This window comes from Mya arenaria, chromosome 2, assembly GCF_026914265.1.
Source record: "Mya arenaria isolate MELC-2E11 chromosome 2, ASM2691426v1".
NCBI lineage: Eukaryota > Metazoa > Mollusca > Bivalvia > Myida > Myidae > Mya > Mya arenaria.
The window spans coordinates 7,833,159-7,854,008 of NC_069123.1; the positions used below are offsets into that span (position 1 = coordinate 7,833,159).

Below are 20,850 nucleotides of genomic sequence, written 5' to 3' on the forward strand. Positions count from 1 at the left end.
CAGTCTTTTGATGGTCTGTAAAAGAAATAAAGGTATTAATATTTTTAGATGTAAAAAAAGTTCTGATGAGTGATGTGCTAAATATATTCTTAATTTTACCTTATACTCTTTATACACACATTTAAAATAACAACACAAATACTGCTGGGGCGGATCAAAGAATAGACGTAAGAGGGGCGTTACTTATGGGGGCAACCTTGAGACATGCATCCCTCCCTCTGAACCGAAAGTATATTGGCATAAACTGTTTGCATGGGGACTTTGGTGTTACTCAATCAAGGCAATTTAAACAATTTGTTGTCGGAAATGATGCATTGGATGAGTACTTTTTAATCCTATATTAACAAAAAATTAAACTTGGACGACTTTAGAGGAGGCACGCGCCGGTGCGTCCCCCTCTTAATCAGCTAGTGCACACAAGACGGGTGGAAACTTTTAATCTTGTTATGTGTATACTAATGTTTACTTTGTCCTCAGTCGATTTCGTCATTAAGAAAAGGTGGTGTTCCTTTTTCAGAAGCAGGTGATGCTATAAGAATATGCTCTAGAACAAAATAATAATAAGAAAATTCGAACAAGAGACAATTATGTTTAAACTGTAACAGAATTATCTATCATCACCTGATGTCCCTTTCTCAAAGATTGTAAGATTTTTAAGAGTTGTGCTACGTACGAAGAATAAAACTGTTAACAGCACTATTTGAAATAAATGTAAGAAATATTGCAGCCAAATGGTTGCACTATTTTCAGATTTCCGCATGTATCCTCAATATGAATAATATATATTTCTATTCCGAGTCAGTTTGAAGCCACACTTTGTATTTAAGTTAAGCTCATGCCAAAACGCTTGGCACACACGTACACCAATCCAAACCCACAATTTTTGTATCTTAATTTCATTATTTCAGGGATCATCAATCCCTTCGTCAGCCTTATATTTTCAGTAGCTTCCGAACATTGGAGGAATTACTCGCTCATTCCGAGACAGTTTATCTTATATGGTTGATATACGAGAGTGCAGCTTCAATATCAATATATTGAAGAATTGTGAAGCTATGGCTTGGACAAAACTGAGTTAAAATATAACAGTTAAGTGGTGACCATTCAGTAAATATTGAAGGATTATTTTAAAGCTCTTGCGCTATGCACTTCCTGTTATTTCTATCTATCTACATTCAGGGTGTCATAGGTAAAGTGCACTGAAAGTGTATATATTACCCATCTGTTAATGTTTCATTACGCTATTCTTTGAGCTGTGGTATGTCAAAATAATCAATGAATAAATATAAAAAACAACAACAACAATATGTTAAAGCAGAGATTATGAGTATATTCCATAGCCGCTCCTGTAATGTGCATCCCAACTTGTGATGTGAGTGAAGTTAGCAGCACAGCAGCATAGCAGCAAGCTGCTAGCAGCAACAGCAGCTAGCTGCTGGGCTGCTGGCAGCTAGCTGCTGCGTTTTTACTATGAATATAATAATATATATTTACTATAATACAATAGTATATAATTGTTTTTTTTTTTATTTCAGCTGTTTATAAGAATACAAATAGGAGTAAGAAAAAAAAGAAGATTTTACTGATATAGCTTATTTGGTAAAATTTTGCTTACGGCAGGTTGTTTTTTTTCATGAGCGGCCCACCAATGCAAACATTTTGTTGAGAAAGGCCATAAATAATAACAATGTTAATGAGGATATCAATGATTCGGCGTTACTTTTGGCTTTGTGAACTAGTGCATGTTAAGAAAGTATGCGCATATATTGACATTTATAGTTAACTAGTGTGTGCTTCAAAAATCAATGCCTTTTTTGCATTTAAAATAACCAAAACCAAACCAACTAGACATCTCTTATTTCTAATCAGGGATATGCATAGGTCTCCGGGTCACAACAATGATTCCATATTTCATTTTAATTTTAGCAGGGACCGACTACTCCCAAATTTGACATTTACAGGAAAAGACCCTTTGTAATGGAAACACTTAGAGAATTAACTAGGATCTTTGTACTTCTGCTATTAAATAATATTGGTATATTATATCAATAGCCGATCGTGACAATTAAACGTAAAGGGGAATTAATAAAGAACCAACTTTTAACATCTTAATTTGACTTGAGTCATTTGAACGATAAAACTTTGTCTGCACTTAAACAGCGACTCGCAGTTATGTCAGCTAATACCACAAGCTGGTCAAATGCACGTGCCGCTAAGACAGTGTGGCTCGGGCTCGGTGAAGCTGCACTACTCAACCGGAGGTACGGATAATATCCCCCCGGATGATTGCCCCCCAGACATTAGCCCCTAAGACCATAGCCCTCCCGGAAGATAGACCCCCCCCCCCCCCTCCGTCTTAGTGAAAAAAACGGACGATATCCCCCCCCCCCCCCAATATTAAAATGCATATTATAACCAGTTTATTTAAGCAAATTTGTATGATATTCTCAAACCTCAATGACTCGAAATTGTGAGGACTATTTTTACAAGTCAAAATCGAACTTGTAACACTAATTCCCACAACATTGGCCACCCTTCATTGTACCCTTCAACACTACAATTCTGTTAGATGGTAATAGGGACATTTGCAAATGCACTGTTTGAACTGTAACTATAGGTTTTGTTCGCTGAACACTTGATTCACAAGTCTGTATAGAGAACCAGAAAAGGACCACTAAATGGCATTTTTTTATGTTTTATAAGTTTTATGAATACAGTATGCAAATTTAAAAGAGTGTATATATGTAAAGTCATTTATATATATGCAGGGGGGCTATTGTCTGGGGGGTGCTATTGTCTGGGAGGGCTATCATCCGGGGGGGATATGGTCCTAGGGGCTAATGTCTGGGGGGCAATCATCCGGGGGGGATATCATCCTACACTCACTAAACCGGGGTGCGCGGTCGCATACGAGGAGGAATCTTGCACCGTGTGACTTTGTATCTGCAAATGTCCTTCTTGAAAAAAAATCCTTTCTTGTTTTATTAAATAAGTACCCTACTGATTTAATTTATTCTTGTATGACCCTATTATAATGTTTAAACTTTTTCATGAAAACATATTAACTATATAATTGATAGGCAAAAATCATTAAATGCTTGAGACACAGTAATATTTCTTATCATCACAGTACAAAGTAAAATAATACCAACCATATTTACGAATAGCAATTTAAAAAGTCACACTATACAGAACCGATGAATAAACGCAAACACACTTACATGCACGCACGCACGCGCGCGCACACGCACACACCCATAAGCATATACACGAACATATTAATACAAAGTCATAACGAAAGTTATCTTAATGGCCTTGTGCTGCTTAGCAGTTCTCCGATCTGGGAATCCAGCCGTGCAGTTATAAAGGTTTTATTATAGAATTGGACTTTTCATCTTTTGTTGTTGTTGCTTTCAAACGATAATAACAGTATTAATGCAATGCCTTTGAATAAGAACAAGAGTGATGTTATATATAGTAGCCCACCAATATATTTTAACAAAGGATGCTTCACAATTTGGATATAACAATGATGATCATGCATTTAAAATGGGTTTAAATATAAATGCTATATCACAGTTTAAAAGCTTATCAGTCATATTTATTTTGGTTTATTCAATTAATTCATTTATAGCTGTGTATATTGTTTATATGTATTAGTAGGATAATCTACTCGAAAAATGTCAACCTAAAAGGCCCGGAGCCAATTAACAAATACACAGGAAATGGCCCCTACTGTGACACCAGTGTTATATTGAGAAGATGCACGCAGTGGATTATCATGGCAAATATTCCTTAAACTAGGCAGAAGTCAATACAATGAACACTCAAGGTCAATATAATTGTACTTTTTTCGGAACTATACGGGACAATATTGTGCGGGTGTTCTTTAAATTGACTTTGACACAATTTACTGTTTAACTTCTCTGACGGAGTTATTAAAAATAAATATTTAAAATATCAAAATCAAGTTCCATTTCTAGAAATACATATTTGATATTAAAAAGTAATTACGAGATAATCGCCAAATTATAACCAATCAAGCTTAGTTACTTATGAAAATCCCTTAAACAATAAAGGTGTTAATCATAAGTATTTCCCTCTCATTGTCCTCTCGAATGTCTTAAACGATTGAGCAGAATAACGTAAATCTTTTTCGATAAAAATGGCCGAGGAGCTCCAAATGTCTCTTGGCTATATTGGACTAACTTTAACGGATTGAAGATGTTACACTGCGGAAAATGGTTTAATATACGGGAATATACTGAAACCCGTACATCCAATTTGTACGGTAAGTGTACGGGATGTTGAGTATACGGGTGTGTTCGGATTCGTATATTCATAAAACTCGCACATCTTGAGTATACGGGATTCGATGTATGGGCGTGCACTAACCCGTACATCCGTGTTATAACAAAAAAACAATGAATTCTGTAACCAATGTAGGTCTTTGGAGGTTTAATTTGATAGCTTATATAATATGAAAGTCATTTATACCATTGACTTAAAAATATCACTGTTTCGTAAAAAAACAGGATGGTGTCAGTAAAAATTACCTTTGTAGAAAATTTAATGCTTTAATGGGTTTCGATAGCTTTTGATGAAATTTAAAAGAGGTCTAAATTATAAAAATAAATAATTCGGACAATACTGAGTTGATTGACTAACGACTAGTACTATTTTAATGGATGTACGGTACATCTCCGTATATCTTGAGTGTACGGGCATGAACGGTCTCCATACATGTTGAAAATACGGGAATTTATGCTATTCCGTACACTTTGAGAGTATGAGATTACACTATTCCCGTACACGATGAATATACGGGCTTGTACAATTCCCGTATTATATGGATGTTCGGAAATAAACCAGTTCCCGTGCACACTGAGTGTACGGAATAGTAACAATTCCTGTACATTATGGGTATACGGTAATGTACCCTTTCCCGTACACACATGTTATAAAGGTTTTGAATTTTGTAATAAAGTCAGGTAATTTGGTGTTATATTTGACAGCATACATGATATGAACAACATCTAAATCATACACTGGTATACATTGTTCCGTGTCGACAATGCTGGTAGGGTTGATGTACGACTGGTACTAACAAAATTTTGATGAATGTACGGTACCATACATCTCCGTATATCTTGAGCGGATGGACATGTATGGTTTCCGTACATGTTGAGTGTACGGGAATTTATGCTCTTCCGTACACGTTGAGCGTACGGGTTTATACCATTCCTGTACACGAAAAATATACGGGCGTGTACATTTCCCTTATATTACGGATGTACGGACATATACAAGGTCCAAAAGTTACAATTCCCGTACCCTATGGATATACGGAAATGCACTCTTTCCCGTACGCCCATGTTATAAAAAAGTTTTGAATTTTGTAATCAAGTAAGGTGGGTGAGTGTTTGGGTATGTGGGAATGTGGGTGGGTGGGTGGGTTTGTGGGCGGGTGGCTGATTGGATGGCTGATTGGCTGGGTGGGTGAGTGAGTGAGTGAGTGAGTGAGTGAGTGAGTGAGTGAGTGAGTGAGTGAGTGAGTGAGTGAGTGAGTGAGTGAGTGAGTGAGTGAGTGAGTGAGTGAGTGAGTGAGTGAGTGAGTGAGTGAGTGAGTGAGTGAGTGAGTGAGTGAGTGAGTGAGTGAGTGAGTGAGTGAGTGAGTGAGTGAGTGAGTGAGTGAGTGAGTGAGTGAGTGAGTGAGTGAGTGAGTGAGTGAGTGAGTGAGTGAGTGAGTGAGTGAGTGAGTGAGTGAGTGAGTGAGTGAGTGAGTGAGTGAGTGAGTGAGTGAGTGAGTGAGTGAGTGAGTGAGTGAGTGAGTGAGTGAGTGAGTGAGTGAGTGAGTGAGTGAGTGAGTGAGTGAGTGAGTGAGTGAGTGAGTGAGTGAGTGAGTGAGTGAGTGAGTGAGTGAGTGAGTGAGTGAGTGAGTGAGTGAGTGAGTGAGTGAGTGAGTGAGTGAGTGAGTGAGTGAGTGAGTGAGTGAGTGAGTGAGTGAGTGAGTGAGTGAGTGAGTGAGTGAGTGAGTGAGTGAGTGAGTGAGTGAGTGAGTGAGTGAGTGAGTGAGTGAGTGAGTGAGTGAGTGAGTGAGTGAGTGAGTGAGTGAGTGAGTGAGTGAGTGAGTGAGTGAGTGTGAATGAATTAATGTATTCATGAACAAATAATATATTCAAACAATATTATATAAATTGTAACACCTGCTTTGATGAATGCTGATAAAATACAATCATATCCAAGATTAGAGACCGATTGCTAATTAAAAACAGACTATTGAAATCGAAATTAATTTCAAGTTTTCTAATTGGATGTTATTATTTTTAAGAAGCCAGATTTGTTCTTATTTTATATTTATCTTTATATTATATTTTTACCAACGCTCTATCGATTAAGCTCACTCAATACTGAAGGTGGTGGTGGCGTTAGTAGTTTATACTCCGGGTCCCGGCGTGAGCACATTAAAGGGTCCTAGAGTGACAGTCCAACCACCGCACAGCACTCCTGGGCAGAACCAGTACTAGGTGCCTTCACCTCTGCAAGGAACTGACAACTTCTGTACATGCCAGGGCAGTGGTACACTGCGAATGGTCGTAGAAAGGATTTCATAACAAATCACAACAGTAGTGACCTGGTCCGCCCGGGAATCGAACCAGGGTTGTCCGATTCAGAGTTTTACACTCTACCGATTGAGCTAACAGGGCGGACATACTCATTACTGTGTGGGTGTGTAAGCTTATTTATATTCGCACTCGAGCCTTGACCATTCGACGAGTGCTCCATTAAGATTGTTAGTCATTTTAGGTTTTTGGAGCATTGTGCAAAGACAGAATGTAACCCTGAATGTTAGAGCTACACTGGTTCTTTAACGTGCACCAGTGTATAGCACTGTCACACGGGACCCCCATTTAACGTCCCTTCCGGAAGACGATTAGTTTTTGTTAGTGATGCGACGGGGGATCGAACCTGTGACCCCTGGATTGATAGTCAAGTGTGTTATCTCAAGACCACGGATCCGCCACACTCACTAGTGCAGATAGCCGGAGGTCGTTTGTTTATTTGAGTTTATCAAAGTCTGCCCGCGCCCATTGGCTGCATTATGGCTTGACCCCGCCGTGACGCCATCACGAGTTAAATTGTGTTTAAATGCCATTAGTGATATGAGATAGAATGACAGCAATTCGCAGTCAAATCCAGACTTTGGAAGACTTGAAGAAACAGAGTGAGATACAAGAGATCCAGGTGTGTTATCCTAGCTCTTTGCGAAGAGACCTCTTGGTTCTTTAACGTGCTCGGTGTAAAGCACCGATACACGGGATAAAACTTTCCTGGGTTGAACCAGTACTGAGTACACCACTCTTCCAAGCACTACCCTGTAAATGCCAAGCGCCTTAACCATGGCGGATAACAAAGGGCAACTGATAAGCCACGCCTTATTTGGACGCTGATTGGTCAGTCTGGTATTGGCCGGCTAATTTGACTGACATCCCGCGTTATGTCAATTAGTGACATGATCATTTGCTTATAAAAACACATGCCAGTGGGTCATAAAACTATACGAAATGCAACTTAAACACACACATTCTAAATTTTATTAATTAATTCGACAGACTGTGGAAATTTTAATGACCGAATTATAAATCAATTGAAGTAATGACTTACTAGTATAAATAAATCTATAAAAAGGCAGCTTCCTTATCTCACTAATTCTTGTATTTAAACTACCTAATTTAAACAATTGTGACAACTGTTTTGAAGAATGATGATAAAATCCTTTCCGAGATCATATCTAAAATAAGAGGCTACTGTTAAAAGAAAAGAGACTGATTATTTATTTAAATCAAGAACAAAAATATTAATTTCAAGTTTGCATGTTATTGAAAGTTCTGAATTTAAACTTATTGATCATCTCATAAACTGCATATTGAAACCGGCAGATATGGCCGAAATAGAATAGATAGAGCCCAACGTTATTGTACTATTTGTAACTTTAATGATTTAGAAGATGAATATCATTTAATCATAACATGTCCTGTATATAATGACTTCAGAAAAAAATGATAAAAATATATTACATTAGAAACCCAGGTATGTACAAGTTTATCGAAACTATTGTTATCAAAAAACTTAAGCATACTAAGTAGCTTAAGTAAATTAATAAATCAAGCATTTATGTTAAGAAATTCCTTACTAAATAACATCGTTTAGATCTTTCAAGTATTATGTCATTTGTAAATAGCCTCCCATAATACTTCATTAGTTAATATAATATATATCTCAGTTTGCATTTGAAATGAATCTTTTTCCATTTATTGAAACTTTTTTTGTTCTTTAATTTAACTTACTTTTTTTCCATTTATTGAAACTTTTTTTGTTCTTTAATTTAACTTACTTATACTATTGTCTTTTATTTGTATATAGGCCATGAATCGTTGTGACCATATTAAATATTTATATGTGTGTTTATATTTTTTATTTTTTGGCAAGAAACCGTTAAATAACATGTTTACGACAAAGACATGTCTGGTCGACCGTCCATCCTTAAGACATCCATCCTTAAGACGCCCGTCCGACCGCCCGCCCGCCCGCCCGTCATTCCGTCCGTGCGTCCGTCCGTGCGTCCAATTTAAGAAGCAGCAAACCAGATTTTTTTATTCCTAAATGTATTTAAAACGGCTCTTATTGTAAGCTTACTTTTCTCATAATTTGATACCCATTAATAACTTTATTTTCATTGATAGCGGTTGACCCTAACCCACCCATTGGTATGAGGGAGTTGCAATAAAGATGCCCTATCTTTCAAGTTACACTCTTACATGTTTGACAATTTTAACTTATTTAAGTCAGAATCAGGATCAGCTAAATTTGGCATCAATGTCTTCATTTCTGTCATTAAGATATCTCACAATAATGATCTCAACTATTTGGAAATCTGCCGAAAAATTCTATTTTTCTTAAAGCGTTAGTATTATAGTAACGCTTTAAGACATAGAAGAAAATTTATTTAAGGAAATATAACACACAATCTAACTTAATCATAATAATTATTATTATCATGATTATTTATTTTTTATTATTTTTATTATTATTATTATTATTATTATTATTATTATTATTATTATTATATATCCATCCCCAACATGCGAGTGTACGGGCTCCGTACATACATGTATATATTTTTGCCAAAAATGCTATGCATAAAATACGTTTTCTTCAAAAGTACGTAAAAGAAATAAAAAGAAATTACATTTTTTTTATTTTCATTGATCACTCCGTATATCCAAGGGTGTGGGAATGGATAAACTGAAGTCCGTACACGAGGTATTCCGTATACGTATTCGTGTACGGGTCCCATACCCGTTGGGTGTACTGGGTCGAACACGCCCGTATATTAAAGATGTATGGGGTTAGGTTTAAAAGACTGGCCGGACCGGACCAAATCCGGACGAACGGAAAGACTGGCCGGACCGGACCAAATCCGGACGAACGGAAATCTCCGAACTGTTACGGAATTCGTTCGGAGTTTTTCTAATTTTGTGTTGGAGTGGCCGGACCGGACAAAATAAAAATAATCATTGCTATGTTTTATAGATATTATATTTATTAAAGTTTTATTATGTCTGTCTGTGCGCCTGTACGTGCATCAGTATGTGCGGCTGTTCGTGCGTCTGTAGGAATGTCTGTCTGTATGTATGTCTGTGTGGCTGTGCGACTGTCTGTGCGTCTATATGCATGAACGTCTGTTTCTTTGTGCGTCTGTATGTATGTATGTATGTATGTATGTATGTATGACTGTGTGTCTGAATGTACGGCTGTATGTGCGTCTGTATGTATATATGTGACTATATTGTTCACACGGAATCATTTTCAAAGATTAAATTAACTTATGTATGTTTTTTAAAATACTATGTACTAATCTGTTAATTATTTTTTTTATTATAATTATATATAATAATAATAATAATAATAATAATAATAATTATTATTATTATTATTATTATTATTATTATTATTATTATTATTTTAGCCTGACATACTAAAATATATTAATTAATAAATAAAATATCTATGAAACAAAGCAATGCGTATTTTAATTTGTTCCGGAAATTAGGTAAACTTCCGAACGATTTCCGTAACAGTTCGGAGATTTCAGTTGGTCTGGATTTGGTCCGGTCCGGCCAGTCTTTTATACCTACCCATGTACGGGACCGTTTTTTCCCGTATATTCACAATCGGAACTCCTCGGCTAGTATCAAGATATGGCCTCGGATATAATACGGGTCGTAAGAAAATAGTCCATCATGGCCGACCAAGAAGATGTTCAAACAACCAAGAGATATGTTAGTCCAAAGACAGAATGAGCAGCGAACCTTTACCACTTATTTGTGTGTTAGTGTTATTTTTATACTTATTGTATTTTAATAAAATATAAAAATAGTTTTAAAAGAGCCCTAATGAGAAACTAATTGGAAATGTCATTAATTCTTAGTGGGTGGGGTAAAGTCTTCTTTCATTTGACAGATTCTAATTCAGTAAATTACAATTTTGAAGCTGCAGTAATCAGTGGCAAAAATTAAGAAAACAAATACTCTATTTGTTTGTTTTTTAAATAACAAATAAGTCTGAATCTGACTTTACTTATATCGATAATAGGTTAGACTTTCTTTCTCAGTGTATTTATCTCATACATTTCATATCATTAACTTTAATTTTTTATAATTAAAATTTACATTCTTTTAACCAAGCATGTATGGTTTATATGTCCGTGAGTGTTGGTAGCAAACAACTTAATGTAATGGCACAATTGAATACCTCGGCCCTGTTCACTAATCTAGTTCTCTAAATGAATTAATTAGATCTTCATTCTATTGGTTTAACAAAATGAGTTCGAACGCAAAAACCAGCACACATTTCTTTCAAGACTAAATTTTTGATATCCAACAGTGGTGGTGATGCAGAAACATTGAAAAATGCTGACATTTTTACTGTGCCAATGAAATGCAGACATTTAAATTTTAATCTTATTGTCATTTTCAGAGAAGAGTATGGTACCAGGGGTGCAGCTGACTCTGATTCCCGGCTTGTTCTAATGAAAAAAGGCAGATGAGGTAATGGTTGTGCTATTTTCGAAATTCGGACAATAATTTAACAGTCAAGTATTCTATTGGTTTAAGCCCAAAAGTACCTGCATGTTTGTACAATTAACCAACAAGGATTGACAGTATTAAAATATCAACATAGTAGATGAATTTAAACATGATAACAATTTCATTTCATATTTTTTAATTAACCAGCAGTCCAGAGCTAAAAGCTGCTCTCTCACAGATTGACAGTTCTTCTTGGTCATTCTTCAAAAGCCCAAAGGAGTAATTAAATTAAATTTACACATATAATTAATTATATGGCTTAAAGCAATAGCAAAAAAATATTTTCCAAACAATTGAAATCTGTTCTATTATGTGTGACCTTATATGACTAGTTGGAGGATTTTTTACCAAATTTTCAAACTTGTATATGAAAGACTGTGATCTGATATCATGTCAGCAGTCTAATATCACTGGTTCCCATACATTTGCACAATAATTGCCAATTGGCTCGTTTAAAGACAAAAATAAAAAAGGTGTCAGAACAGTAAAACTGTGAGGATGCAGCTTTAAATTGGTGTTGCACTTAGTGTTTTGTGAATACTTTTCTGTTGTTGTACAGGCTTTTAAAATAATTGATCTGAAAATATAATTCCTATTATTGTTGTATTTTCTGTTTTCTATTTCAGGCACTGGAATCCAAATGTAATCAAAAATGCCATTGTATGAGGATTGACCTGCAATGCATGGCAATCATCTTAACACAACTGCAACGCCTTCCTTGGAAAAATGAGTGCAAGATGGAAACAAAGTGTTCAGTGGAACATCTTGTCATCTCAAATATTTGATGACATACATATTGATGTGAAGTTGAAGATAAAAGTCATCTGTTGGTCCGTGATTATTAAATAAATCCGAACATATATTTTAAAAGGGTAAAATGATAAAGGATTTATATACGCTTTAAGTGGTTTTCCTATATTATGGAGGGAAGATAACTTCAAAAACAGAAACAGATGGCATCGGCAGACCAAATAAAGGAGAACTATTTTGTTCAGTTCAATTTTTAAGACTGCAGAAAATCTGTTAATAGAGCACATCCCTGCAAATGCCATATTGTAAACTGGGCTCTTTAAAATGTGAAAAGGTGAAAGTGGTCTAGAGGATAAGCCCCAAATTCAAGGTTGTGAGTTCAAGACTCCAAGATACTTTCTATTGACCTCAGGAAAAGGATGTCCATACTTGTTTCTTCTTAGGCAACAGACTTAAGAGTGATTTTGTAAGCTTCCAGCTTGCATAGCAATCTGATAAGGCATAAAATAAGTACTAGCTGACTTGCAAACAGTTTTTCCATTTGTGTTGATTTATTTTTCAGTCTGTTGGAATGTTTATTAGAAGTGATGCGCATTGCTTACTGCAACCAATATTTATTTTCTTTATTAAGTTGAATTTAACAAACACATAGCATGGCTTGTGATTTTACGGATGGCTGATACATGTTTATTTCGTTGATTGTATGAGTTTATTTTCTCAAATGATGTAATAAAAGTTATTCTGAATGACTGTCCTTTTTTGTTTGAAGAAAATGTGTTGTGGTTTTGGCATAGCATAGTGTCATCATCATCATCATCACCATTGTTGTGTACAAATAAAACATTCAAAACAATGTATTAAAAACCAAACTGTCAAGCCAAGTACTCAAAGAGGCACAAGGATATTGCTAAAGAGACCGGTAATACAATTAGACAAATAAAATGTAAAGAAAGATCTATTATTCTGACACATGGTAATGCTTTAAATAGTCCTCTCATTGTGTGTTTATGGTTAAAGAGGAGACATACAGTATATTTTGTAATGAAGACTTAAATTTGTATGGCAACTTAAAGCCATATATGGGGATTAAGCGCCAGAAATATTGTGAAGTCTCCCAAAAGACTCAATGCACTTAAAAGGTCTTGCCACAGAAATGAAAGTAAAAATGGAAGCAAAAACTAATTTATCATTAGTTTTACATTGGATTGCATACACATGGCTCTGTTATTACTTGACTAATATTAAAAATAAAATTAAGAGACATGTTGATCCAAACTGTAATTATTCTTGTTTGCATTTTATGGAGTTGGACATAAAAGAGTCATTTGGTACAGAGTGATCTAAAGCCTAATTATTCAAATTAGGTTAAGTATTATTGAAAAAAGTCTGGTATACATTGCTGAAAAGCTTAGTAACCTGGCTAAATATTTGTTTAAGGCTTTTATTTACAAAAAAATGAATCAGTTGAGTATCTTATCAGTTACTCTTTTGGTGTTGTTGTTTTTAATAAAAAATGACAATTTACTCAAAGATATTGAGACTAATAATTATAGATTTAGACAAGTATAATGTGTAAGGAAACTTCTAATGAGTGGGTTTTATCCACAGCCTAGGAGGTAAAGTGAAGCATGATCTGCCTTGAACAAATACAATTTTAAGACAAGATCTGTCAACTTAGTGCACCAGTCAATTGTACCACCCCCCTCCCACCCCAGGTCAGGGGGAATACTGGGGTTAACCAGGGGAAACGGGCCGTGTTTTTACCTATCAGGTGGCCCTGCAGTGGTGGTTGAATGCGTTGGTTTTATCTTCGCTTAAAATATAGAGGGGAATGGACCTTACCTAGAGTCCCTTGGGTGTGGGGGCATTTGGCAGAGATTTTGCCATTGGATTGTCCGCGCAGGGTGGGGATTTTAGCCGGGGTTGGCTGTACTGAAAGTCAAAGTCCCCACTATTCCCCAGATGGGGAGGCCGTGGTTACAATTGTCTGGTGCATATCCACATGAACGTTGTATTGGTACTCTAACAATTGAGCTTACTGCGTAGATAGTCACCGCCCCACCTCAACCCCACAGAACTGTTTACACAAAAAAAACTGCAGCCCAAACCCAATAATGCTGAAGTAAAAGCATGCATAGATTTCAGCTGGTAAAGCTGACTGGGTGCCAAGCTCACACCCATCCTACCACAATCCACAAAAGTCTGCACAATGCAATCAATGATTTTACAGAATAGTAATGTTGTTTTAATGGCAAGACATGGTGTGAAAAATAACACGGCAAAGTATGACTTAAAACTTACATTTCATAGGGTATTAACTGTTGAGAAAATGTTGACATTTAGTCCATGCATGCATTTAATCCGATGTAATGATTCATGCATGCCATGAACCGTATGATCATTTCAATGACTGTCAAGTACATTTTCTGCGGTTTTTCTGTGTGCTCACGATTTTTCTAGAGGAAATAGAGTGCTTCAACTATAAGGAAATATCTAAATATCCATAAAACGAACATTCTTTGAGGTTACAATAAATATTTTCTCTTAAACAAGCACATTTAATTTAACACAATCCATTTCCTTGTTGTTACAATGGGCCTTCTTTACGCGGATTGAAAACGGTGTTAATCGCCGGCAGCCGCATCGCACTTTCGTATATCCTTACTACTATTTACGAGGTCTATCTCGAAGCTTGCCCGGAGATGGCCGAGTTGTTACGATTGAACGGAGGGTACTAAGAGGTAACATTTTGGATGGTATAAGAGGTACGGAGTGTAAACAGTGTTTAAGTAGAGGGGGACAGAGGGGGTTTTGTTAAGCAAATTCTGTGTCACAGATTTGCACCAAAAAAGTTTTTTTCTGTAACGAATCTCAGGACATTAAACTAATAGAATTTGTTACGCTTTGATGTCATAATTGTAAAAAAAGTACCAAAATGTAATAAAAAGAAGATAGTGTCCGAGACCGGGTTCGAACCCGCGTCGCCAAAATTGAAGTCAAGCGTCTTCCTTACTGAGCTATCAAGGCCATGGGTTACATAATCAAATTATAAAGCTACTTCGGTAATATCACGTGATAACACCAACTAGCCAATCACACATAAGGAATGAATTCTACCTGGTAGACAGTAATCTTTTTAATGGAAAAATACAATATAACTGCTAAACTTAAATAAATTGTAAACTAAATTTAACTTAATAAAGAAAATAAATATTGGTTGCAGTAAGTAATGTGCATCACTTCTAATAAACATTCCAACAGACTGAAAAATAAATCAACACAAATAGAAAAATTGTTTGCAAGTCAGCTAGTATCTTATTTTATGCCTTATCAGATTGCTATGCAAGCTGGAAGCTTACAAAATCACTCTTAAGTCTGTTGCCTAAGTAGAAACAAGTATGGACATCCTTTTCCTGAGGTCAAGAGAAAGTATCTTGGAGGTCTTGAACTCACAACCTTGAATTTGAGGCTTATCCTCTAGACCACTTTCACCTTTTCACATTTTAAAGAGCCCAGTTTACAATATGGCATTTGCAAGGATGTGCCCTATTAACAGATTTTCTGAAGTTTTAAAAATTGAACTGAACAAAATAGTTCTCCTTTATTTGGTCTGCCGATGCCATCTGTTTCTGTTTTTGTAGTTATCTTCCCTCCATAATATAGGAAAACCACTTTAAGCGTAGATAAATCCTTTACCATATTACCCTTTTAAAATATATGTTCGGATTTATTTAATAATCACGGACTAACAGATGACTTTTATCTTCAACTTCACATCAGTATGTGTAAGTCATCAAATATTTGAGATGACAAGATGTTCCACTGAACGCTTCGTTTCCATCTTGCACTCATTTTTCCAAGGTAGGCGTTGCAGTTGTGTTAGATAATTTCCATGCATTGCAGGTCAATCCTCATACAATGGCATTTTTGATTACATTCAGATTCCAGTGCCTGAAATAGAAAACAGAAAATACAACAGTAATAGGAATTATATTTTCAGATCAATTATTTTAAAAGTCTGTACAACAACAGAAAAGTATTCACAAAACATTAAGTGCAACACCAATTTAAAGCTGCATCCTCACAGTTTTACTGTTCTGACACCTTTTTTATGTTTGTCTTTAAACGAGCCAATTGGCAATTATTGTGCAAATGTATGGAAACCAGTGATATTAGATTGCTGACATAATATCAGATCACAGTCTTTCATAATTATACAAGTTTGAAAATTTGGTAAAAAATCCTTCAACTAGTCATATAAGGTCACACATAATAGAATAGATTTCAATTGTTTGGAAAATATTTGTTTGCTATTCCTTTAAGCCATATAATTAATTATATGTGTAAATTTAATTTAATTACTCCTTTGGGCTTTTGAAGAATGACCAAGAAGAACTGTCAATCTGTGAGAGAGCAGCTTTTAGCTCTGGACTACTAGTAAATTAAAAAATATGAAATGAAATTGTTATCATGTTTAAATTCATCTACAATGTTGATATTTTAATACTGTCAATCCTTGTTGGTTAATTGTACAAACATGCAGGAACTTTTTGGCTTAAACCAATAGGATACTTGACTGTTAAATTATTGTCCGAATTTCGAAAACATTACCTCATCTGCGTTTTTTCATTAAAACAAGCCGGGAATCAGAGTCAGCTGCACCCCTGGTAGTACCATACTCTTCTCTGAAAATGACAATAAGATTAAAATTTAAATGTCTGCATTTCATTGACACAGTAAAAAAGCATTTTTCAATGTTTCTGCATCACCACCACTGGTGGATATCATAGAATTTAGTCTTGAAAGAAATGTGTGCTGGTTTATGCGTTCAAACTCATTTTGTTAAACCAATAGAATGAAGATCTAATTTATTTAGAGAACTATATTAGTGAACAGGGCCGCGGCATTCAATTGTGCCATTACATTAAGTTGTTCGATACCAACACTCACGGACATATAAACCATACATCCTTGGTTAAAAGAATGTAAATTTTAATTATAAAAAATTAAAGTTAATGATATGAAATGTATGAGATAAATACACTGAGAAAGAAAGTCTAACCTTTTATCGATCTAAGTCAGATTCAGACTTATTTGTTATTAATAAATATCAAATAGAGTATTTTACCAACAAATACATTACTTTTTAAGTACAAACTTGTTGATTGTACATTATGCTCATTTTGCCATTCAGGTGTCGAATCCATAGAACATCTATATTGGGAGTGCTATGAAACACAACAGTTGTGGAACAAATTAAATAATTTTATTGCCTTAACAACAATTAACATCGTTATCAATAAACGTGAGGCTTTATTGGGAATAGTATGTAAAAACAAATATAGTAATGTTTGCAACTTCCTTATTGTTTTAATGAAATTTTATATAAACTCAACCAAGTGCAATAATAGACATCTATCTTTTAATGCATATATGATGTATCTTAAATTAAGGATTAAAATAGAAGAGCAAATTGCTTTAAAAAACGATAAGTACGAAGCCCACAATAAAAAGTGGGAAATACTGAAACTAACATAATCAGTAAAAGACACAAATAGCCATAACGATTCTTTTTTTTCTTTTTTTCTTTTCGTAATGTATGTATTTGTTGAATTATTTAACAAATATTAAATCCCTATTGTAGTTTTTACTTGTATGCATATCTAAGTGTAGGGGACATCACTGTCGTGTGAGTGTGTGTGTGTGTGTGTGTGCGTGTGCGCGTGCGTGCGTGTGTGTGCGTGCGTGCGTGTGTGTGCGTGTGTCTGCGTGTGTGTGTATGTGTGTGCGTGTGTGTGTGGGAGCTTAACCATACTGATAGAAAATGCATAGAAGGTTATATTATATAAAGATGAAGATAATGTGTTATTACTACTCTATGTGAAAATAAATGAGAAAAAAAAATTAGAGTATTTGTTTTCTTAATTTTTGCCACTGATCACTGGAGCTTCAAAATTGTTATTTACTATATTAGAATATGTCAAATAAAAGAAGACTTTACCCCACCCACTAAGAATTAATGACATTTCCAATTAGTTTCTCATTAGGGCTCTTTTAAAACTATTTTTTTATATTTTATTAAAATACAATAAGTATAAAAATAACACTTACACACAAATAAGTGGTAAAAGTTCGCTCCTCATTCTGTCTTTGGACTAACATATCTCTTGGTTGTTTGAACATCTTCTTGGTCGGCCATGATGGACTATTTTCTTACGACCCGTATTATATCCGAGGCCATATCTTGATACTAGCCGAGGAGTTCCGATTGCCCTCCGTTGATTTGTATGTACGGTACTAGTCAATAGTTTGCTCGCCATTATAATGTTTGTCGTTAGATTCGAACCGGGAATTGCAAATTTCTATATATAAAGCATTGAATGTAAATTTTTGGCAATATCTGTCTCTAAATATATAAAGCTATTGTTTTTGTTGAGCAGGTGTTATTCGCCTATTGTTTGTTTTATTTTCGGCAATTTTAATTCGAACCTGCGCTAGACGGACCCACTTGAATTGCAAATCAGCGCCTAGCATTCAAACCTGTTGTCTACTAGCCGGCGTTAATAAATCTCATGACATTGACATGCAGAATAGATCCCTGCATGGAATTCAGTTACATATACTTTTAAATGAGTTTTAAATAACCATGATTGTTTCAAATGAACCTGAAAATGCCTAGCTGAACATGAGTCAAAGGAGCGTTAAGCGAAGAATGTTCAACATTACACTTTTCGCTAATGTTCCCTCAGTCGAATTTTCGAGCTCTATGTTCGGCTACTCAGGACAAAAGCTCCAGCGATCTAAATAGCTCACATTGTAGGGCTCGTGGCCTAGTTCATCCCCCCACTTTTCGTTATGGTCCCCTTAGTCGAAATTTCTGGTCAGTTCGTACCCAAAATGGCTTTTACAGCAGCAAATCTGAATAAAGATTACCTGAAGTTGGTATGGTCCCGTTGCCCCTTCCTGTATTTTAAGATGAGAAATTGGTATTTCAGAAAAAAATAATTATTTTGGTGGTCTACTTATTTAATAAACCCGTCGCAATCAAAATTTTACCAAATGACCTAAAACAGTAAAATCTCATTTTTTCTTATCCCTATTTATATTCCTATAAACAGCTGGAAATCATACAATGGTTTACTAAAGTAGTATATAGTAAACCTAAATCATTATATTTATAGTGAAAACATGTAGCAGCTAGCTGCCAGCAGCGTAGCAGCTAGCTGCCAGCATCATATCAACTTGCTGCTAGCAGCTTGCTGCTATGCTGCTGTGTTGCTAACTTCACGCACATAATAAAAGGAAGTATAACATTCAATTATTTAATCATTTTTTTTATTAATTAAATTCAATGTTTGATTCAGGTAGAACAAAATTGTCTAATATAATATATAATAATAATGTCTAAACTTTAAAATAATTAATTTCTAAATAATATCTGATTTTTTGCAATAGAAAGTCAGTCTCTATTGTAAACCTCATATTTAGGGAAACGAAACATGTATTAATTTCCTTTACGAAAGTAAACAATAAACAACGTTTGTTTAGATGAAATGGATTTTGCTGTTTTTCTTCCTTTCTCCATTAAAAATCACCTTTTATACTAGTTCAGTGAATTATTATTATTATTGATATAACAGGCGCGTAGCACCTGGGGCCGCGACCGCGGCCCCAATATTCTGGCTAGTAACGGCAATGGGGCCGCGAATATTTGATACCGATTTTCTTAATAGTCGTATTTTAAAGCTACGCGCCAGTTTGACACGATATTAAATAAACAGGCCACCATGTCATAAGTAAATCTGTGACCATCTAGGCGTGTGACACAAAGGCGTGAAAACAGGCGGATTATTAAAGACTGGTAATTGGAAGAAGAGGCAATAAGACAATAATTATTTGTATCGTTTTTGATTTTCAAAAACTGTAGTTCATTGTGATAATTGCAATTACTCGTTAAAATAGAATTTCATTAAATAGCAAGCAATATGTTACTGAATTATTTCAAACTCACCACATTAAAGTTTGACCTTATAATGGACGTTCCAAATCAGCCTAAGAGTTTAAAATTTCCAAAGAGATTTTTTGTCACTAAAAAAAACCTGAACACATGGCATTCAACTCGCAATTGTTCCAAAGTCCCTCGTGGCTTCACTATGAAAAGGTAAACTGCGCTAATTTGTTATCATTAACATACATTCTGAGACTGCGCAAATATTAATAAACGATTATAGTTTTATATCTATCAACTATTTTAACCGAAAAAGGTTTAGATAAAAACATTAAAATAAAAACCTGAACTCACTGGAAATCGAGTCTTCAATGCTTAAAATTGAATATAAAATATCCACGGTAGGGGACACCCCTCCCGAGCCCACCCCTTCCGCGGCCCAATGTCAATTTCCTTCCTACGCGCCTGTATAACTACTGAAATATTCCTCTCAATGAATCAATATCCGTATTAATTGAACTGCAAAACTGTTCTAACAAGCAACATACATGTAGGAGTTAGAAATGATCATAGTCATTATAAATGTACAGGTTTATACATTGATTTTTTATCTATACGTTTATACTTTTTTGTAACCTATAGCTATACGATATTTGATGTTTTATATAAATTAAATAAAAACAAAATGTAACTCAAATTAACTGAATTGTCTTTTTCACTAACAGTATGTCCACAAAAACTTAAAAGCAAATGTATATGCTTCGGATTTAAAACCTTACGCACAAGAATGAGAAAACATTCAAAATAAAAATAAATTGCAAGATGTTGTCAATGTTATACACTAATACTCATAATGATATTTCTTGTTTTATGACTAACGGAAAAGATACGTATAATATGTACGGTCACATTAAGAATTAACATGACGCGGCCTGTCTGTCAAACTGACCGGACGATACGCGACTGACCAATCAGCGTCCAGTTTAGGCGGGGCTTATCAGT

The 20,850-nt window shown here is 35.1% G+C and overlaps 1 long non-coding RNA gene and 1 pseudogene across 1 annotated transcript; both read left to right on the top strand.

The window, feature by feature from the left end:
* The window catches only part of LOC128205825 (ferroxidase HEPHL1-like), a 322,009-nt pseudogene that overhangs the window by 290,444 nt on the left and 10,715 nt on the right, over positions 1-20,850 (top strand).
* Positions 10,306-12,536, top strand: LOC128246123 (uncharacterized). Its single transcript, XR_008263238.1, has 3 exons — positions 10,306-10,392; positions 11,041-11,111; positions 11,777-12,536. It is a non-coding gene; the product is annotated as an uncharacterized LOC128246123 (long non-coding RNA).